The sequence below is a fragment of the Lygodium microphyllum genome, chromosome 20 (assembly GCF_053477565.2).
Source record: "Lygodium microphyllum isolate KBCC chromosome 20, Lygodium_microphyllum_v1.1.10, whole genome shotgun sequence".
In the NCBI taxonomy this organism is placed as follows: domain Eukaryota; kingdom Viridiplantae; phylum Streptophyta; class Polypodiopsida; order Schizaeales; family Lygodiaceae; genus Lygodium; species Lygodium microphyllum.
Genome location: NC_141154.1, coordinates 31,920,481 through 31,944,421, shown reverse-complemented (window position 1 = coordinate 31,944,421; position 23,941 = coordinate 31,920,481).

Genomic DNA, 23,941 nt, shown 5'->3' with positions numbered 1-23,941 from the left:
TTGTTATCATCAAAGCACCTATGATACATTGTCCACTCTTTTAAAGAATCGATCCATGAGATATAATATATTCCTCACTGGATACTCCCTAAAGGAAACGAACCACTAACCCTATAGCTTAGGGTACCTCACCTTCTCAACGTAGGTTATTGTTCATGAAAACAATTGTTGTGCATCCAAGATGATACCATGTGTTGTGTGCAATGCAATTGTGTATGGTTTATAGTGCTCAAATGTTTTTATTTATCAACAACCAGCATTGTGAAGGTGCAAAAACATTTCTTTTCATGCCTTTACTCTAAACTGTGATTATTGCTTTATATAGGACCTACATCGAGCATGCTCATGCTATTAGACCCTCTTAATTTTAAACCACACATGTCCTATATGCTATGCATCAGAGAAAAATCAGAATTCAATGTATGGACAACCCAACCTCACATAAGGCTCACAAGCACAAGCAACAAGAGGTTCAGGCTACCTTCCCACTTAGGATTTGCTAATGCCAAAAGATAAAATCACTAAGTCCAATAACCCCTTTATGAATTTGTTCATCAGTCCATCATCATGTATATATATTTTTTCTCCTTTTCTTGGTGGAGATGGCTCGTCGGCCATTTCTTTGGCTATAATGTCCCCCCAATGAGGTCAAGGCATTGGCCTCAGGCCTAACTCAAACACAAGAACCTACTAAAATATTGCAAGGCGACACATAGATTTTATGTTTTTTTATAGATTTTATGATTTTTTTTTCATTTTCTTCTTAAAATCACATGGCTAAGTCTCATCCCAAGGAGGACATGCCATTAGCCCTTGAATGCAAGAACCTACCAAGAGCTCCCCAGGCAAGAACTATCTTCTAGTATCTTTTTTTTTCATTATGGGACTTCTGATAAATTTCAACCCATAGGCTGCACTCAAGACTGATCCCCTTACTTGGTAAGGGACTTTATCATAACAAAAAATTAAATTGTGCACTCTTATCTAGGAGGCTAGCTACCTTATAGAAGAAAGATGGCCCCCTATGCACAACTTTTTGCTTCTTGGCTTGAAGGTCATGAAATGCTTTCATTTTCTTCTTCCCTACCTTTTGATGAGACAAAGCTTGCAATATAATCTAATCTTATCAATATGTGCCAAGGAAGTTAATTGTTCTTGCAATGCCTCCTTGTTTCCCAACAAAGAATGATTTAAAGAAAATCTCACTCTAGGTAAGTCAATCACCAAGGGCAAGATACATTCTTCCACATAAACTAAGTTAAACAAGATGTGGTATGTTTCTCTTTTGAATATTGTATTGTAGGCTCAAACATCCACGTATAGCTTCTTATCCCAGTCACGCTTACCTTCTCATATAGTCTTAGACAAAATCCCCACAAGTTGCTTGGGGATTGTAAGGTGTAGTCTTATTGCGCTTGATATTTATAGCTTTAGTCAATGCTTCTATAATCTTATTCAAGAAATGTGTCCCATGGTCGAACACAAGCTCTTTGGGTGGACCAAAACGGCAAACAATTTGCTCAAGAATAAAATCGATTATTTCCTTTGGCATTATCCTTCTTCGTAGCATGATCTTCAAACCACTTTGTATAGTCTGTCACCACAATAATATATTACTTCCATGTTGTAGACCAAGTATGCACAAGTCCAACGAAATCAATGTTTCACTTTTCAAAGGGTAGCGTCACTAAAATGGGATTAAGCGGTCATTTACAATTTTCCCTAGCATCTTGCCTTTGATCGGAATCACAATGATTTACATAATCAAAAGCATCTCAGAAAACTATTGGCCACCAATATCGTGCACGCAAAGCCTTCTAGAAGTAAGCCATCCAACAACCTTATTCAATAAACATATCCCATGGTCATAGATACAAGCTCTTTGGGTAAATCAAAATGGCAAAAAATTTGCTCAGTAACAAAACTAGTTTTTTTATTGGTGCCATTATCCTTCTTCATAACACAAGCTTCATGCCACTTTGTAAAGTAGTCTATCACCACATTAATATATCGCTTCTGTATTGTAGACCAAGGATGCACAAGTCCAACAACAAACAGAAGCCATTGAGTTGAAAGAGCAACTCAAAATTGGATCAAGGATACATTGGGCCAAGTAATTCACCATGGGGAGCCCTAGTATTGCTCTAAAAGGAGAAGGACGGGACCGTTCGTCTCTACATCAACTATTGTGAACTAAACTAGGTAACAATCAAGACCAAGTATTCAATTCCAAGGATAGAAGAGCTACTTGACCATCTTCAAGGTGCAAAGATCTTCTCAAAAATTGATCTAAGATCAAGTTATTAGCTAATAAGGATCAAAGAAGAAGACATTCCAAAAACTACATTCAACACAAGGTACAGTCATTATGAATTCATTGTGATGTTAACAAATACACTTGCAACCTTCAACAGGCTAATACAAGACATTTTTTGGCCCTATCTTGATGACTTTGTCCTTGTCTTCTTTGATGACATCTTGAACTACTCAAAGAAGGGTGAGGATCATGAGACACATCTCTGAGTTATGTTTGAAACAATGAGAACGCATAAGATTTATGCCAAGAAAAAGAAATATGCCTTCTTCAAGAGGTAGATTGAGTATCTTAGATTTATAGTATCTGATGAAGGGATTGTGGTGGATCCTGCCAAGGTTAAGGATGTGCAAGAGTGGGCACCCCCAATAACAATTATGGAAGTCCAAAGCTTTTTGGCCTTGTTAACTGATGATACATGACTTTTATCAAGGACTATGCCTTGATTACCACAACCCTAACTCATTTACTCAAGAAGCATGTTGCTATTATGTGAACTCTTGTTGAATAGTCTAGCTTTGAGAAGCTTAAACAAAGCTTGGTCTCACAACTCCTATCTTGAAACTACTTGACTTGAGCCAAGAATTTGAAGCTGTGAGACTGATGCAAGCTCTCTTACATTAGGTTGTGCACTCATCCAAGAAGGTCATCCAGTATCCTATTCTTGTAGGAAGTTGAAGACTCATTAGAAGAATTATGCTACTCATGATCTAGAGCTACTTGATGTCACTCATGCGCTCAAAATATGGAGACACTATTTGTTTGGCAACAAGTTTACTTTACTCAAGCCTTGCAGGATTATGACTTTGAGATCAATCGAGTAAGGAAAATGCTGTTGTGTATGCCCTAAGCTACAAAGCATTTCTCAATGTCCTCATCTTAGAGGAACCCTCTAAGGCAAGATCTCTAGTAGTAATGGTGTCAATGCCTAGTAATCCAATCATCAAAACGGCCAAAGAAGAAGCAAGTAAGGATCTAAAGTATCAATAAATAATAAAAGAGATCTTATCCAAGGCGATACACTCTAAACACAAGCTCAAGTATCTAAACTTCTCTATAGAGGGAGGACTTGTCTACTTCAAGACAATACTTTTCGTCCCAAGGAGTCAAGTTCTCAAGAAGAAGATACTTTGGGAAGCCCATAATTTCCCTTTATCAGGACACATGGGCTATGCAAAGACTCTCAACACTATAAGAATAAGATTTTATTAGGAAAAGCTCATTAAGAGATATGCTTAAATATATCACTGAATGTCAAAGCTACCACAACGGGGGTAAAGGCTAAGAATGTTAAGATGCCATGAAAGCTCCAACTACTTGACATCTCATAAATGAAGTGGAATTTTATTAGCATTGATTGTGTAGTTGGAATACCCTCTATTCAAGAAGGATATAAGTCAATCCTAGTGATTGTGGATATGTTGCCTAAGGTTTCTCACCTTATGCTAGTTAAGACCAACTACAAGGCTTTAGATATTGCAAGGCTCTTTGTGAATGAGATCTTTAGGCTGCATGAATTGCCTAAAAGGATCGCTAGTAGCGATCATGATTCTATTTTCATTTCTCACTTCTGGAAGAGCTTGTTTGAAGCCATTGGCACCCAAATTTGTTTTAGCATATCCTATCGTCCCTAAACTAATAGGAAAAGTGGATTAATAAAGTTATTGAAGACATACTTAGAGTTTACTACTGTAGGGAACCTAAATAGTGGATACAATACCCACCTTTGATTGAATTTGCCTACAATTGATCCTATCATCAAAGCATTCATGTGATCCCATTCCAAGCTTTGTATGAGTAAGAATGCCTAACCCTACTGAACTTTTTGATCCTATCCTAAAGGTATAAGCTTCGAACAAGATGTTAAAAGAGATGGATAAACAAGTTAAAGCTATCAAACAAGATATCTAGGCTGCCAAGGATCAACAGAAAGCATATGATGATCTAGGAAGGCAAGATCAGATCTTCAAGGAAGGTGATATGGTTTTTGTTCATGTTTGTCCTAAGAAGAGTTCCTTGTCCTTGGGACAATTGAAGAAGCTAAGCTCAATATATTGTGGACCATACAATATTATCAAGTGTTTGGGACTCAATGCTTATAATTTACAACTTCCTAAACACTTGAAAGTTCACAATGTATTTCATGTTAGCCTATTGAAAGCTTATGTTACCAATCCTAATCATGTTCTTGATGTTTTTACAAGTTAGAATGCCAAACCAAGGAGTCCTTGAGCTTCAATCTGAGAGAATACTTGATGTAAGAGAACACATCTTTAGAAGAATACTTGATGTAAGAGAACACATCTTTAGAAGAACACACAAGTTAGAATGCCAAACCAAGGAGTCCTTGAGCTTCAATCTGAGAGAATACTTGATGTAAGAGAACACATCTTTAGAAGCAAAACCCTTAGGGAATATGCTATCCAATGGAAAGACTATCATGACCACTTGGATTGATGAAGATACCCTACATAAGCAACATCCCCAGTTTCTTTCAAGATGAGAACATCTTCATTCCTCTAAGGGAAAGAGGATGTAATGTTTCCAGTTTTTTCCCCTCTCCACATGACCTAGATCTAGGAGAGAGGTGAGCTTGAAAGATTTTAAACCTTAGGAATGTTTTTTTATAAATAAAAATGAGAAAAAGATTGGCCGTCAAATTAATCACACCACCATCGTTTTGAATGTTTCCATCTTCGTCTCCTTCAATTCGCGGTGCTACTCAAGCATGAAATTGAGCAATGGGAATCAAAACCTTGCAATTATCACATTTTCCTCTCTCACTCTCAAACCACAATGACTATCCAAACAGTTCAGGATCATCGACACTAATTGCAAAAATGAGGAGATAATTGCACCATTCATTGTAATGGATAACCTTAGCTTAGCCTATAAAAGCCACAGCCAAGGCTTACCTATTGTTTTTGTTTTTTTTTCGTTCTCCTTGTTTGGTTGGATAGTTGTTGGAACACACACACACACACACACACACACACACACACACACACACACACACACACACACACACACACACACACACACACACACACACACACACACACACACACACACACACACACACACACACACACACACACACACACACACACACACACACACACACACACACATAGAAGGAAAGAAAGATAGAAGAAGTGAGAGGGGGGAAGGAAAGTAAAAGAACAAGAATAGAAGAAGAAATAGAAGAGTAGAAGAAGGAGGAAGAAGGGAATAGAAGAAGGGAGAGAAGAAGTAGAAGGATAGAAGTAAGACAATTAAGGATAAGAATAGGATAAGAAGAGGATAGAGGAGGAGTAGGAGAAGTAGGGAGAAGAAGAAGGGATATGAAGAGATAGGGAAGGAAGGGAGAGGAGGAGAGAAGAAGAAGAGGGTGGAGTAGTAAAGGGAGGGAAAAGGAGAGTCACAAAGGAAAGTGAGTCAAGATTATCAGCCAGAAACCCCACTACCATTCAACAAAAACTTAGTTTGCCTCTCAACTATAGCATTTGTGAACGTCTCCTTCATCTCTACAATATCTTCGTCTAGATTTGAGGCTCCCAATCATACCCTTCTCAAGACCAATGAAGCTCGAAAGGCTAGCATACAACAACCCCCTATTTGCTATTATGGCCTCGAAGAAACGATACTCTGGAGTGGAGAGCATAGGAACTCCAAATGGAGCCATGAGTATGGACAATGCATCGTCTCTTGGAACACAATCCCAAGTCTCTTTTGTAGATTAATGTCATTTAATATAAGGATTATGAATATAGTAAAATATCTTTCAAATTCTAGATAAATATTTTATTTCATCAAATATATTTTTTGGCATCCATGAATCATGTAGACATAGGAAAAAGTGAATTAAGATAGTTAGAAGTAATTTGTTAAATTGATTATTAATTTAAATCAATTGAGTTAAAGGTGCTCTCTTTGATAGAGTAAATTGTGCTTGTTATTACTTAAGTTGAAAGTATTGAATTACGTACTTAGACCTTAGACACCTAGGATATTCAATCAACTCACTTTGTCCACATAAAAAATTCAAGTACGACCTTAGTTCAAGAAGCAACCTAAGAACCTATGTAATCCTCTAGAAGATTAGATGCTTAAAATTCCTAGGACAAATACTCTCCTTGTCGACTTATGTAACTTCTAACATAGACTCACTTGAGAGTACTCCAAGGTTTTTGACATAGTTTTCACAAGCTAAGTCAACTCTTAGCTATACTTTTGTACATAAAAGCCTAGTAAGACAGTCAAGGCTTATAATAAGGGTAATCATCTAACCTACAACAAGGATTTTGGACAACAAAAAAAAAGATTATGAGCAAAGCTCTACAAAAACTAGGTAAATTGATAATCACCAAGGAGGAATCCAATGGAAAAGATTATTTAGACTTGAGGTTTCAGGGGAACCTAAGAAAATCTAAGAAGGAGATGGACCAAGTTGGAAAGAATTGTTGCTAGCTTAAATCCTACTTTGATTGCCTTCCTATTTGTGGAATTGCTTGTGATTATAATAGTGCATGCAAGGTTTGGTTAATGCATTCCGGATTTTTGATTGTACAATATTGAATCCTAATTTACAACATGATAAATGGAATCGCACTAGACCTCCCCCAAGGCTAGTTACATCACTAAGAGGGTTGGCTTTTTTTACTGCCTTGGAGAGCTTGGATTGGCCCCAATAGTGAGAGGTTGCTCCATAGTGAACCCTTGGGCAGGAGGAGGTGAGGATGCTAGGGGGGCTCTAACTTGTAAACCCCTTATGCTCCTAGGAATCGTTGACTCCCGACTCAGGATGGACTTCCTGAGGGCCCCGTTACTAGTTAGGGGTGGAATGTTGGTAAAATAAAGACTTTGGGGTCATTCTTCCATATGGATAGAAGGTTGACACTTATATAAGGTTATTTAATAAATAAAAACTATATTCCAAATGACATTTTTCCTTGTTTGTTTGTCGTGACTTAAGCTACGTGAATGAACAGTATGACTTAAAAGGCTAATTAAAGAAGCTGATTTTATTTTTTCAATATAAATGTGTTAGGTAATTAGTTAACTAAGGCTATCCAACTGAGGGAAGCAGGATGGTGATATTTCCAATGAATTCACCCTAAGGCAAGGTGGTCTCGCTAAGCCAAGAGCTTCTCCACAATTTGATGCGTTATAGTATAGGTAATATTAACCAAGTAGAATCAGTTAGCACCCTGACTCCGTGTCGTTTAAGGGGACCGGAGTGAGACTTTGCCCTACGGGCAGAGGGGTTGGCATGCCTATACTCCCCCTCATTTATCACTCTCCTTGAACCAAGTGTGACATGAGTTGGATTTGGCTCGAGTGATCTAGCACAAGTTGTCACTCAAAGATCAAAACTGATAAGTGACCTCAGTTTATTTTAAGAACTGAAACTTAGGTCAATCCTCATGAGTATGTCCAAAACCTTCCATTGTTAAGTGGACTCAAGAGTACCTAAGCAGAAAACCTTGTGCTATTCAAAAGAGTATCAAGTGGTGTCACTTAGCAAAACATCTTGATGGACCACTAAATCATGCTAATGAGGGCATCTCAATCAGGCACATTACATTTCTCCCTATCGGCTCATTCAGACATACTTTGTAGACTTTCTCCATGGTTTAACTCTCTTTAGAGTCACTAGAACTAGAGGTCCCAATCATGGAGGTCCCCTCAAAATCCTCCTATTTTGTAGTGGGAAGCAAACCCTTTCATAATGTTTCCTCATGTCTTTTACTTCTTTCACAGTATTAGATGCAGAAGATTCATAACTGGCAGCTTCAGTTTCCATCCCCACATTAGGTTTTATAATTTGTAGAGGGGTTTCTGACCAACTGGTTCCCTTATTCACAAAGGAAACATGTCCACTACTCATAGATGTCATAGGCCCTAAGTGGAAAAAATTTGACATTTCAAGAGATAGTAATTATGGAAACCCTTGATTGGGCCCTTGACACAACACTGTATTAAGTATCATCCCAAGAACTGAGGGATTGTCACCTTGCTGTATAGGGTGCTTGGATTCTAGACTCTACCCACTCTGTTATGGTGGTGTCACGATCATTAAGCACATCATTACTAAAGTGGAGTTGGATTGTAAAGTCCAACCCTCTCAAGAAGATTTACAATCTAGTAGTAGGGAGTGGAATGGTTGCATCCAAGTGCTAAAAAACCTCTTTGACCATACCTTGACACTCTTATTGAACTCCTAATGAGTCTCATTAAGGACACATAGCCAGTATCGCCCATCTTTTTTGAGGAAATTTTCTTTATGAAAGAGAGTTTAAAACCCTTGCATATTGGTGATTGAATTAGCCCCAAGGTAGTAATATCATTGGGTTGCATTCCACTTTAGGGTTATCCTAAAGAACATCTTGTGGTGAACTTTATAGTCCACTACTTGATTGCATGTCCCAAACTCCAAGCTAGAGTACCCAACAAAGAGGTGTCTAGAATACCACACATACGTCACATAGGCTCCTCCCTGACTAAGTGTCGTTGCCTCTAATAATGAGTGTACTTATACTAGTTATGGATTTGACCCCTGGGCTCTCATCTTGTTTCATGTATCATTTTACTTATTCCACTTTTCCTCACTTCAAATCTCTTATGGGGCGGAACCTAGACAACTTGGATATACCTGACATTTTTGGTCAAAGAAAGACAATTGCAATGCAACGGTATGTGCAAAAGGATGATTAGATGCATAATATGAATGAAGTGTGCTCAATTATCTTTAATGAGGAAAACAAAGTGCATGTGCAACAAACATTCTTCCCACTTTTTCCATGAGTTTTATGTGATTGTTACTATATTATTCTACAAATCCAAAGGCACTAAGTCTTCCTAACTCATACTATCTTTGAGCATACACATAGCACACAAATGTTTTGCTTTTGACGTGCAATAAATATCAACACTTTTCAACAAGATTTATCAAAATTTTGACTCATGGATTCATTTAGATTATGATGAATAGCACTTGGGCCAATCCTGTGCTATCGAAATGCCTCTTTTGAGCATAAAAACCTTAGTTTTTAAGTTTTATATGTAATGTTTTTACATTTTCTAAAACTTTGTGACATTTTTAGTATTTCCCTAATTATTATTATTTTTATCACTTAATTTTTTTTTCTTATTTTTTATTTTAAGCTATTTATTAGATAGAAAATTAAAAAATAGCAAATAAAAATTTTAAGGTGTTAAAAATTAAGTATTCACTTTCATATTTATCCCTCTAAAATAGTTTTTCATTTCACTATCATTTGCTATGAAAAAACACACTTACTTGTAAACCACTTCCCACACCATGATGCGTGTGTTACCTAGCTTGTGGGAGAACCAAGACTGCTAACACTCATATAAGCCACTAACGCTCTTGGAAACACTACCACGTGCTTTAGCAATACATCTCGATCATTCTTTATCACACCCCATTCATCTCTCCTACTTGTAGTCCCATCCCCCTTTTCTTATGAGAACAAGCATTATGTGTATAGAAAGAGAGGAGAGAGAAATATTGAAATATTCGATTTTCAAATCCTTCATCTCATTGTGTGAAATCGATAAAGATCGAAGCCCTTGATAAGTAAGCTCCATTTATGTGATCAAATGCTTCAATTGGCTGAGAATCGGGGAGAGAAAATCCACACAATGAGACACATGATGGTGTCCATCTTCTTACATCCTCTCTCCACGTTTTTTTCTCCTTTTTAGCTTCTAAAGGCTATGGTTTTTGATATTTGGATGTGGCTAGTTATTGAGCATATATTGGTCCCCCATCCTTTTTTCCTCAAACTAAGGTCATTTTACATGCATTTGACATCCAAACGTAGGGATTTTATGCAAATATCATGGCCAGACACTTCCTTTCTACCCACAAACTCGACTTTGTGATTTGCTTCACCTTTGGCTTTAAAATGTCATCACATCCTTTGCATCTCAATCGCCTTGCAAAACAAACTACATGTGAGACTTCTTTTTGCATTTTTGGGATTTAAATCTTTAAAATTTGCTCCCGCCTCTTGTAAAATGACTTGAATTTTGGTCTTAAAATCACCTCTCAGGGGAGGTACATCCTAGATGGGTTCTTTCCCTTTATCTTCTATGGGCTTGGGGGACTCCATACTCATGGTTCCCTTGTCCTTCTTTGCAATCTTGCTAGATTCAATCTCTATTGGAGCATGATGGCTTGGATCCATGATGGTGGCTAATTCTTCAGGTTTGCTGAGCTACTCCACCGACTTTAAAATGGCTAGATTGATGTCTTCTTCTTTTCTTTTGAGCTCTTCCTCTTCCATTCTATCTTGCTACTCTTCTTTTGCTTTTTTGGACTCTTTCTTAGGCCTTTCTAGTTCTTCTTTTTTAAATGTTGAAAATAGATTGACTTGATGTTTTTGCAAAAGGAGCAACCTCATTACTTATGCCTTCTACTTTTGGAATCCACTTTTGTTGGACAATTTGACTCAGGCTTAGATACTTTGTTCACAAGTATCTCTTTGTTGTATTGTGCTTTTAGTACATTTTTTAGTAAGGCTCTACCCCCTTAGAGGAGTCATTGGGTTTTGCTAAAGACAACAATATCCTACTTCATAAAATCAAGATTACCTTTATTGAAGGGGCAGTAGCATGACATGGTTGGCATACCCATAGGAGAAGTTGCTGGATAGGGCATCTCGGACGAATTGCGAGATGTGCATTTATTTCACCTGTCTAGAGAGATGTGCATTTGATGGCACATATCAGTTGATAGCAGGCCAACTTTATAGACCGGGTTGCTTCCTTTTCATCTATTTGTCTTCTTTTAGCTTTGTAACTTCTTCATCGCTTTCTGCAAAGATATCTATTCTCCTTACAGTGGCTTTTTTCTTTGGTTGCTTGAAGAATTTGACTTGAACAGGGGGCCTTTTCTTTTCAAGCTGATGAGGAGATGGATAAGAAAGTGTTGCCGTTTCTCTCGAGTAAGTTACTCATGAATATATGTGTGCATCACATGCGTTCAAAACAATGTATTTTTAAAATACAAATTTTATACATTTTATACATACAGAAGGGTGCAATATAAGGGGGGTTATTTACAAATTGAATAGAAAAGGGTTATGTTTTATTCAAGAAAAATTCACAGACAAGGATATTTATAAATAGGCCTTGAACACACATGATGTAGAGGATATACATATAGTAACTTCCCCGAGGCATTTCTTTCTTTTTGGAGTTTACCTTACTTTTCTTTCCGTTGGTGGAGGGGAGTTGGGGTTGACATGCGTGATTGCCCTATCCAAAATCAACTCAATACATCTCTCCCTTATCCACCATGTGTATGAATCGGGGTAATCTTGGCACTGCAAGGAAAATTGTAATAAGTTGGAAACTGTACCCAACATGTCTCTTAAAAAATTGAAAGTTGTCAAGGCAGTGATAGTTCGTACTTGTAGGGAATTAATTATTATAAAATTTGATGATAATGAAGCAGTTGTTGTGAAAACTCAAAGATATGTTTCTCAAAAAACAATGTGAAAGATACTTACATTAACCCCATCTATCTTGAGAATCTTTGAATATATTTTCCTACAAACATTTGAAATCACTCTCCATCCACAAGAATGCACATCATTTTGCAAGGGTACTTCTTGTTGGAGAAAGCTATATGGTTTTTGAGGATCAGAAATATCCTCATATGTGGTGTCCAAAAAGGTAATCACCAGCTTGCCAACACTATAAATGGAAACATGTTACTAAAAAAGACAATCAAATAAAAGAAACAATAAACCAAAAAGTAAGCATTATTCTATTCAATGCACATTTTTTCTTGGCCGTGGATACCACTGAGAGAGTTTATGAGGATAATTTCTCTAGTGAGAATATCAATATATATTAGGCTTCACTGTCTTTTGCAAAGTGAAATGTAAGTTAGAAATGCATACAATAAAGAAGTATACATTAAGCCCTTTGCAAAATTGCATACCTTTCAACGTAAGGAAAAAAAATATGGTAGTTTGTGATTGGATCAAAAAGTTTGAAAAATATTTCTATATTTGAACAAGATCTTGAAAACAATTCCACTGATAACAATGGATCAACAATAAATATAGTTTTAGAGATTTCTTGGTTGAGAGAAGCAATCAATGCCCTAAAACCAATAGCAAAAACAAAGGAATGTCATTTTCAATGAACAACACCATCATTCCACATAGTAAAAATTTTGAGTCAAAATGCCTTACCTTATGCAACAAAAGACTACAGAGCATGGATTTGTCCTTAGGGGATATACTTAGATAGTCCTCTTTTGAAGAAGTGAAAGAGATATTCACAACCATTTGCCCGTATACCTCCCCCATTCTCTTTAGATTGACATGGCCAAGGATAGTGATTTTCCTCTTGCAAACTTCATCCTTCGACTCTATAACCTCTTATGGTCATTCTTGTTGGGAAAACACTTGTTGGGACACAGTCTTTGTTGGGTATAAATGTGTCACCTCCTCGATCACTGGCCCTTTCACTCTCCTAGGAATTTTTGGAGGAACATTAAGGATCTCAAAGGCTTTTTTATCAGTAGTGGGCAAGGGCCTCAATACCTTGTCGAACATATACTTGATTCTGTTAACGATACTAAAGTCTTTGTTCATCAAAGCCACTCTATGAGTATAAGCAGAAGCAATGTGAGCATTGTTCATAAAATCAATAAAAACTCTTCAATAGCCTCATGAAGACAAAGAATGGTTGCAAGCTGCCATTTCTTTTGCATGTCAACTTCATTGGACACCCTTGATAATCTATAAGAAATTTCTTTGACAACTCTGATAAATTTTGTCTTTGTAATCACATGTTTTCTAGCTCTTTATGCCTTCCTCATCTCACTAGAACATTTCTTAACATAATAAAATCTAGAGTTTCTCTTTCTCTTAAACTTGGAAGGCTCTTCTCCAAGGGCATAAGAGGGTCCAGGTTGCTCTGTTTGTTGAATAGGGGACTATCTAGCAAGGTCACAACATTGATTGTCAACATAATGAAGTTTACTTGGGCAGGAGAAGACACTACCTCAGCACTAGATTGCTTAGATTGCATGGCACGAGACTAAGGAAAACTAGGGGTAGGAGGGATTTTAGGAGGGAAAGATTGAGGAACTACTAATGGCCTTGTCTCTTCCTCACTATCTTTGCTATCTATATACACCTTCCTTGCGGTCTGCTTTGTCCTGGCCACATCACCTGCTGGAAAATGACACACGTTAGAAACTTTAAACTCAAATTAAAAACCTCAAACACAAATCAAAAACTTAAAACATAAAACATAAATCAAAAACCTTAAAAACAAATAAAAAACATGTAACCCTAATCAAAAACTTAAAACATGAGATATGGTGTGAAGGGAGAGAAGCCCAAGATGCCTCAGATTTGTTTTGTTCTGATCATTCTAGGAAATGCAAGCTAATGTCAAAATCAGCTGCATTCTTTGCATATACTCTTGTTAAATATCCTATTAAATCTGATGAACAACAATTAGAGGATCCAAAATGTTCCAGATTCTGCCTTTTGGACGAGGTAGCAAATGACAAGGATGTAGAGGAATGTTTGGACCCTGAGCCACATTCTGCTCCAAAGGAACTGAAATAGTCTTACAGCCTGTCATCCCATAATTGGACAGCATGTCCAATCCATACTGCCTCTGCAAGAGCCGTATCCCACTTGGTGATCTAATCACCTCAATGCCCAAGAAATAACGTAGCTCTCCCAAATCCTTCATCTCAAACTTCTGCTTCAATAGCATTTTCACATGAAGAATATCTTCATCACTATCACCTGTGATAATCAAATCATCGACATAAATGAGAAGTAGCATAATACCTTTCTCTGTTTTTCTCACATAAAGTGAGAAATCTGCCTTGGAAATCTGAAAGCCAATAGTGACAAGATACTGTCCTATCTTGTCAGACCATGCTCTAGGTGCTTGCTTCAAGCCATACAAGGCTTACTTCAACCTGCAAACAAACTCAGGATGAACAGCATGCACATAACCTGGTGGCTGCTCCATATATACCTCTTCTTGCAAATCACCATGCAAGAAGGCATTCTTTACATCCATCTGATGTAAAGACCATTCATTTGATGCAACCATAGCAATGACTACTCTTATGGTTGCCATCCTTGCAACCTAACTGAATGTTTCTTCATAATCAATGCCATATGTTTGTGCATACCCCTTGACTACTAATCTTGCCTTGTATCTGTTCACAGAACCATTTGCATTGTGCTTCACCTTATAAACCCACTTACAACCAATTGCATTCTTATCTTTAGGCAAAAGTACCAATTCCCATGTAGCATTTGCTTCCAAGGGATCCATTTCTTCATCCATGGCTTTCTCCCATTTTTCTTTTCCCATGGCTTGCTTAAAAGAAGTGGGTTTTGGTTCATGTATCACTTTGACCATATAGGCATAGTGAATGGCTGTAAATCCATCATATTTCAGCCTATCCACAGGATACCTAGCTCTGGTAGACCTGCACAAAGTAGGTTCACTCCCAGGTGCTCTCAAAACATCCCTGGTCTTCCTTACTCCAGGTGTAACAATAGAAGGAATACCCAACTCATCATCAATGCTCTAATCTGAGCCACTGGATTCACCATCCACATAAGAGTGACCTGCATTCACATCAAACATGGGCTGATCTACCTTCTCTTTTCCTTTTCGTGATACCTGCATACCACTATCTGCATTGCTTTGAGAAGATTCTCCTGATCTCAATCTGCCTGTCCATGGCGAAGAATGTGAACCACTGCTAGAGGACGCTCCAGGTCCACTAATATCTTGTGACTGCTGCTGTGAATTCTGTGCAGCATTACCATTTTGTGCATCTACATATCAATCACTTTTAATGGTTTATATCAGCTACTCTGGCACCATAATTTCCATCCATTATCTAGAATAGGATCTTCCAACGCTATAGACAGTCTTCACCTCCGTTCCAAACTAGGCAAGGGGTGTCCAAAGCTCCACTTGAGCCCAAGTGACATAGGAGTGAGACACAACTTCTGTGGTTGGCCTTTTCACTACTCAACCTTCGGCCCATGAATTGAGCAATGCCCTCTTAGGGTAATCCACGCTGCAATCTTGGAGATGATCCACACATGCAAAATATCCTTCCTTAATTAATCCATTTAGGAATCAAGCACGATCAAGGCATTCAACCCTAATATCATTGTCCAAGAAAACATTCCTTTATTCCCGTGGCAACTTGTCATCACAAACCCCTGCCATGCATTTACCATCAAGCACAAGCACTTGGAATAATCATCCAAACCACATCCTAACAATCAGTTTAATGCAAAAAGCCTTTAAGCCGATGTTAGATCAATCAACAAAACAATGATATCCTTTTCCAACATTGCAGGAATAGTCGCGATAACCTTCCATCATATATTTGCTCTCTCCCTTGGGATCAGGAGCGGTTCTACACAAGATTTACTTAATACACCCTTCTTTCGGCTAAGGCATATGTCAAGGTTTCAAACATTGTACAAGACCTAAGTTTTATTTATCAATATTATTGATCGATAACCCAGCCTTCTTCAACAAGTACAAAAGCATGGGTCTTTCCTTTGACTTAGGGTTTCCTAATTCCTTGAGCTCTTCGTTTTTCCTGGAGTTGTTGTTGCATCTAGCCCAACCCCGAATAGGATTGATAACATAGTCGCTATCAGACGGATCTCAAGGCATCTTAGTATTAGTCCTTATGGTTGTTGTTTATGTTAAGTACACACATCATCAAGATTCTAATGAACTAACAGATTCAAGATTGAATTTCCCCTAGGCTAGATTACTTATCATGCAATCCGTCAAGCGTACAAGCTACAACATACTTTCAGTGTGGGGAAATACCCATCTATTATTTTCACGAAAAGGAGAGTCGACAGTACCTAGGAATGCTATTATGCTATGTACGAGTTTGTTGTTGAGATATCGAGCTCCACTCGTGATATGCCAGGGTGACCGTTGAGCATTTATGTCATCGATTTATTAGTTGCAGATGCAGTTGGTACACCGCCCATGAATAATAGCTAGATGACAGCTATCCTTATCTACTCTAGTTCATGGTTCAGTTAGTATGCCACCTTAGTTAGTTGAGTTTGGTTTGAGACCCATATATAGGGTTCTTCTATTTCTTTGTATTAGAGTTCTTTTTGGCTTACACAACTAAGAAGAGGAAAACTGTTTTTCAGCCTCCACCTGTGTGTGTATTCCCCCCATTGTGCAAGCAAGAAAGCTACAAGTGAGACTCCTTCCTTCTCTCCCACAATCTTGACATGGTATCAGAGCCTTGTTCGTGGTAAGGAGCTCAAGAAAGCAAACCAAGTTCGCGGTGTTCTGGTAAGAGGACTAGTATTGCTTTCATTTTTCTGTTTTGGGAGCAAGTCTCTACAGGTAGCACAACCGGAAAGTGCAAGAGCACATTGTCTCAGATTGAGACGCCCTTCGCGGTGTAGCAAGAGGGCAGTATATGCTGCGGGAAAGGGCTTTAGCCTTGGTTGCTCTGTTTTTTTTATTTGAGGCCATTTCGGGGCCTGTTTTGGAGGCATAAGTTTTCTGCACGCACTCAGAAAAAGGCCATGTTTTATGTTGTGCGACCACTGTTATACAGGTTGGTGGAAAGTTACCGTAGAAATTGCATCATATGCCTGTGCGCGCAGAGACATTGGGAGTTACAGAATCATTCTTGTTGCCTGTTGATGCAAAATCGTCACTAGGAAGTGACTGTGTGGTCAAATACCACTTTCGTCAGTTTTGCATATTTGCCCTTGTGAGGCTGAAGCTGTGTTTTTTACAGTGACAGAATTTTTTGCAGTGTTTTGTAATGGCGTCTAATTCTCTTCCACAGATTGTCACTGAAAAGCTTGACAAGAACAACTTCCAAGCATGGAAGTTTAGAATGACGAATTTCCTTATGGGAAAAGGGTATTGGGAATTTGTTGCAGGAAATGAAGAAGAACCAGTTCTTCTTGATGTTCCCAATCAAGAGCAAATGCAGGCATTTAAAAGATGGCATGAGAGAGCCAGAAAAGTTATGTACTAGCTATCTATCAATATTTCAGACTCTATGATTGTGCATATTCAGGATGCAAGTATGCCAAAGGAGGCATGGGATACTTTGTCAAAAATGTATAGCACAAATATGCAAGCCAGGAAAATGCAGCTCAAGCAAGAGTTGCACAATGTGCAAAGAGAAAGTATGAGCATCAATGACTACCACAGGAAGGTGAAGAAGATTGCAGATGCACTTGCTTCCATTGGGTCGCCAGTGGAAGATGATGATTTAGTTTCCGTGACCTTGAATGGTCTAGGAAAGGATTATGCACAGTTTCGAACATCCATTTCTGTCCGTGAAAGATTTCCTGATTTTGAGGATTTGATTGCTCTTCTAATTTCTGAGGAGCAGAGAAATGGTGGTGCATCTTCTTCAAGAGGAACTTCAAAAGAAACTGTCTTCTACTCAAATGCTGGAAGAGGTAGAGGCAGAGGTAGAGGAGGCCGATCTGGAGGCCGTGGTAGAAATCAGAATATGCAGCAAACTCAAGAAAACCAGTCCTATGGAGGAGGACGTGGTAACTCTAGAGGCAGGGGGAGCCAAAGATGTCGTGGTGGATGGCAAAGAGGCCAAAATGCAAACAACAATGTTGAATGCTACTACTGTGGTAAAATGGGTCATATGGCTAAAGACTGCTATAAAAAGCAGAATGACATCATGAATGGAAAATTGCAACAAGGGAATTATGCATCTTCTAGTAGACAGGGTGATGACAGAAATGAGCATTTGTTTATGGTGCAGCACATAACCAATTCTGTGACAAGTGCAGAAGAAAGCAACGATGTGTGGTATGTTGACTCAGGTGCATCAAACCACATGACAGGTCATGCAGAATGGATGCAGGATGCAAGGAAAATGGAAAAACCAGGATTTGTGGAGATTGGTGATGATACTGCACATCCTATTATGCAGATTGGAAAATTTCCTTTGTCTATGCAGGATGGGAAAAAGAAATACTTGTCGGATGTATTTCATGTCCCGAATATCACCAAGAACCTAGTTTCTATTGGTCAAATGGTTGAGCAGGGCTTGCAGATCAGATTTAATTCTCATGGATGTTTTGTTGAGGATATGAAAAATAAAGGTCGCTTGATAGCAAAAGGAAAGAAGAAGGGCAGAATGTTTACGTTGGATGCAGACATGCCTGAATTGAGTGCAGCAATGTTTGCACATGGGACCGGTCCAGTTGCAGATATTGATATCTGGCATAAACACATTGGTCATGTTAATGTACAACGACTTAAATCAATGCAAGCCCAAAATATTGTTGCAGGATTGCCTAAATTCAAGGTTGTAGAAATGCATAAGGTATGTGAAGCCTGTCAGTTTGGAAAACAGGCAAGGAAACCATTTCCTAGACATGTTCAAGAGAGTAAGAAGCCATTGGAATTAATCCACTCTGATGTGTGGACTACTAAAGCTGCATCTCTTGGAGGCTATCATTATTTTGTCACTTTTATTGATGACTATAGCAGAAAAGTTTGGGTGTATTTTATATAAAAAAAAAGTGAAGTTTTTGGGCATTTTAAAACTCTTAAAGCTATGGTTGAAAAAGAAACAGGCCTGCAAATAAAATGCCTAAGGTCAGATGGAGGGGGAGAGTACCTCTCAAATGAGTTTGCAAGGTTCCTGCAGGAGCATGGCATAAAGCAACAATATTCATGCAGTCGTACCCCACAACAAAATGGAATTGCAGAAAGGAAAAATAGGCATATTGGAGAGGTATCTCGTGCCATGCTCAACAAAAAAGACTTGCCAGATTTTTACTGGGCTGAAGCAGTTGCTATAGCAGTCTACATAATGAACAGGACTCCCACTGCAGCAATAGATGGGATGACTCCAGAGGAGAGGTATACTGGTAGGAAACCAAATATTTCTCATTTGAAGATTTTTTGTTGCATTGCCTATGTTCATGTGCCAGATGAGTTGAGATCCAAGTTGGATCCAAAAGCTAAGAAGTGCATCTTTATTGGTTACTCTCTGCAGCAACAAAAAGGGTATAGATGCTATAACCCTTCTACTCGTAAGATTACAGTGAGCAGAGATGTTGTTTTTTATGAGATGAGTAGCTGGTATAAACCAATAAATGTGATTGATGATGTAGATGCACAAAATGGTAATGCTGCACAGAATTCACAGCAGCAGTCACAAAATATTAGTGGACCTAGAGTGTCCTCTAGCAGTGATTCACATTCTTCGCCATGGACAGGCAGATTGAGATCAGGAGAATCTCCTCAAAACAATGCAGATAGTGGTATGCAGGTTTCACGAAAAGGAAAAGAGAAGGTAGATCAGCCCATGTTTGATGTGAATACAGGTCACTCTTATGTGGATGGTGAATCCAGTGGCTCAGAACAGAGCATTGATGATGAGTTGGGTATTCCTTCTATTGTTACACGTGGAGTAAGGAAAACCAGGGATGTTTTGGGAGCACCTGGGAGTGAACCTACTTTACGCAGGTCTTAACATCTAATCAAGGCATTACTTCTCTTGACACCAGTACTTTGCAAACTGTATCTTTCGAATATTTGGGATGAACCCTATCCTTTCAGTTAAACCATCCTCATGTGGCATAGTACGAGTCTAATGCATCTCATGTGGGGATCAAAGCAAGCATCCGACAATTTGGAAATGCATTGCTTACAACCGGCACCATAGTTGGGTTGGCAGTGGCAGCCTTGCCCGAGGTTTTGTTGTGGATGATGGAATTTCCACCTACATTTGACATTCTCTACTTGGGGGCCATTTCCCGATCTTCTTCGCTTTAAACGTGATCCCACAAGACTTCAACTGCCTCTTTCTCGAATAACGAGGCCAATTGGGGAGAGTGTTAGGCTTGCGGATAACCGATCGGACGAGGGGGTAAGACGTGGTGCCTCTCTCTCTCTCTCTCCCTCTTCTTCTCTTCTTCTTCTCCTCTCTCTCTCCCTCTTCTTCTCCTTCTTCTTCTCCTCCTCTTCCACTCTTCTCACCTCTCCCTTCCTTTCCCTCTCTCTTCCTTCACAACAGAAAGGGGGTCTCCTTCTCTATCCCATGGTAGCCAAGGGGAGGCAAGGGGTGGTAAATCCTCCATTCGTTTAAGGGGGGGTGGGGGGAGGGGGGAGTGTGGTGGCACACATGTGCCCCTCCCCCCCATTGCTTCAATCATCGTTGCTTACCCTCGGTAGATCCGTCGCTCCCCCCATGTTGTCATCTTTTCCTTCACCTTTGTCGACTGCAAGTTTAGCTCCCCCTTCCTCATCGACGTCGTCCTTTCCCTGTCATCGTCAACTTCGTCCTCTCCCCCTTGCATCATCTTCCACCCTTCCCTTCTCTCCCTCCTTGCCACCTGTTGGTGATGACAAGTGGTAATTTAAAAAAATTCGAGTAATTATTAAGGGGCATATCTAGGCCACAAAATATTACATGTTTGAAAGGCCTAAACTAGTGCTTGTATTTGAGTCACATCCGATTTGGAGACAAACTATATTGGAGGAGAGCAATGAGGCATGTGTGGCCTTCTATGGAGGGCTGCCTAAGGAAAGGGGAGATCCCGTGCATTTACCCTACCCGTGAAGGCACGGTGTTGACTACAATCCCAATACACATGGAAGGTACCACTTTCCCCTACTATTCAATGTGAAAGCCAATAAACTACCTCAAGTTTCAAGAGCAGGACTTGGTGCCTTCATTCAAGAAGTTTGTAGGCACATTTCAAAATTAGTCAAATCCAACCTTTGTGACAACCTCTAACTATCTAAAGCTCTCAATGTTGTTGCAAAGTCAAAAGAAAACAACTAAGAAAGTGGGACTCCATCCCTTGTTTTTTGATATAAATGTGAGAATAGATGGGTATGCTAAGCTCATATTTCAAGCTATCGTGCTATCTGTCTATTGCATGAACCTTTTGGAAGACATGAATGAAATCTAATTCACCAACTGTAATCATCCCTTCTTGCCCTCAACAATGGTGAATAATTGCTTTTGTCCATTAAGAATTGTTGGGGGTAAAGGTGCCTCTGCCTAGCTGCCCGTGTATTACTACACTGATAGTCACCGCCACTACACACTGCAAGTGGCGGGCGCCCACTGTCACTTTGTTCTTTATTCTTTTAGTGACAGTTTGAATAAAAGAAGGCCCGATCACACATTGTGACTGTTGAAGTTCCCATTTCTAGTCTCTCCCTTTCTTGCTCTTGCTCTCCCGCCATAGCTCTCGAGTCCAATCTTCGATCCTCGCTCCCTTTCAACTGGTATCAAAGCTTTGCTTTCCGAATCTTGAGCTTGGTTCGTGGCATTCTCAACATCCCATCTACTCCCTACTTGCATTGGGTCTCCTTCCCGGCAGCCATATCCAACTCCTTCGAGCTCTCGTCACTCTCGGGCTTCTCGAGCACCTTCCCGGCATTTTTGGACACCTTCAAGGCATTACATCAGAGGTATTTGATCATTTTCTTAAAGGTTTACTTCAGTTCTCAGGTCTCACAGGCTGTAAACAAGTTGTGGGCAGCCATAGCTCATAGCTCTGTGATCTTGCTTCCAGCCTATCAAGGCTTGCTAAGTCTTAGTGTAGGCCTTCTTTGGCCCTCATTTGTGCCCCCTTTCCGCCCCATTGTTGACACGTGGGACAGCAAACCCCCCCCAGCCAGCTCACGTTTTTTTTACGCCTGTTTCAAAATCTGGCCCAAAAATCACTCGTTTTGTCATATCTCGGGCATTTGGAATCCGATTCAGGCAAGGTAAGAGTCTAAGTTAGGGTTTTGGCACACTACAGACGTGATGGTGATGTCAAATTTGCCAAATTCTGATGATAGAATCTTCTGCAACAGATTTCAGGTCTGAGACAGCATGTATTTGTATGCCTATGCTTATTTGGGCATGATTACATAATCGGTTTGATACCTATTGCATCCCGATTGATTGGGGGATTGAAGCTACATATAATGCTATGATTTTGGCATGATTTTGGGACTGAAAATACACAGTTTATAATAGTAAATGCATGCTGAATACTCTTGGACTGAAGCTATCTTTCATGCTTTGACATATGCCTATTGGTTCCGGATGTATGTCTTAGGTTATGCTATGATGTATTGATCATCGAGGGATGACTTTGAGCTTGTCATTGAATCCGGATGCTTTTGGAAGCTTGAGCTTATTTCAGCCCGCACTTATTGACATTGGTATATGCTTTGATAGTGATGCTTCTTAGGTTTATGCATACCCGTTGTCTACGGCTTGATGCTCATGTCACGGTTGATTACCCTATGCATACGTTGAGCTTGAGTGCTCATTGAAGCTCCACCTTGGATACATTTTGGATTATCTAGAGTAGTCTTGGATATTACTTGGCTTGTCATAGTTTGGATTGGGATATACTTGATGTCTTACATGCTTATGGATGCTACATACGGATGCTCTACCGCCTACATGTTCGGGATGTACTATTGATGTATTGTTTTGGACTTATGTCACTAGCACTGTGTCTTGCCTTGGCTTGAGCTCTTGAGCTCGTACATACGGCTTTTGTGCTAGTGGGAGCATTCTTGAATGCTTATCAGACATTGAGCAGGTGATACTTTTATGCATTGAGTCGTTACATGCCATTGAGCAGTTACAGACACTTGAGACTTTGGGACTTCTTACCTTTTGGGATGATACATCATATGTCTTGGTTCACTATATGCTTATGAGCTAAGTCTTAGTTTTGGATCTGTATCTTTGTGAACTGACACCTACTTGTGTCAAGTTTTGGTAGTGGTAGGAACGCTTTGCCCCGTTGACTGGGGGGTGTGCCTACTCACTCGCAGATGTTTGTATGACATACTTGGATGTTGGATTCATGCTTATGCTATGCCCGCATGATGCCGGCTTTGGTCTTGGCAATATCTGATTGCCTTGGGATCTGATTTTGGCACTGTTAGCTCTCTTTTACTGAAATCTGAAATTTATTACATCAAGCTTTGGTTCCATTTTCCTTGCCATTTTCCCTCGATTTTGGTGATTTTTTGGTCATTTTCTGTAGTAAACAGCAAGCAGTTTTGAACTGTCTACAGTCTTCCAGTCTGCATTATGGCGAGTTCGTCCACCCCTGATCATACTATTTTCAACATCACTAAGCTTGATGGTACAAATTACTCTTATTGGAAGAGCCAGATTTGGCAGGTGTTGGTGCAAAAATCGCAGATCAAAACTTTGAGGTTAAGGGGGCATCCGCCTGCAACTATGCCAAATGAGGAATGGCTTGAGCTTGATGAGTTGTGCAAGTCCACCATTGTATTGTCTCTCACAGAGCAGGTTCACTACAATGTATTTGAGAAAGAACAGAGTGCATGGCAGTTATGGGATAAAATCAAGAATCTCTATGACAAGAAAAGTCCAGCAAGTCAAATGTATTGGCTGAAGTAGCTTATAGATCTGCGCATGAAGGAGAATGTGACTATGTCTGCTCACTTGAGCTAGTTCCATGCTATACTCAAGAACTTGACTTCACAAGTCATCACTTTTGCAGAGGATGTCACTCCTCTTTTCTTGCTTGGTACTCTTAATGA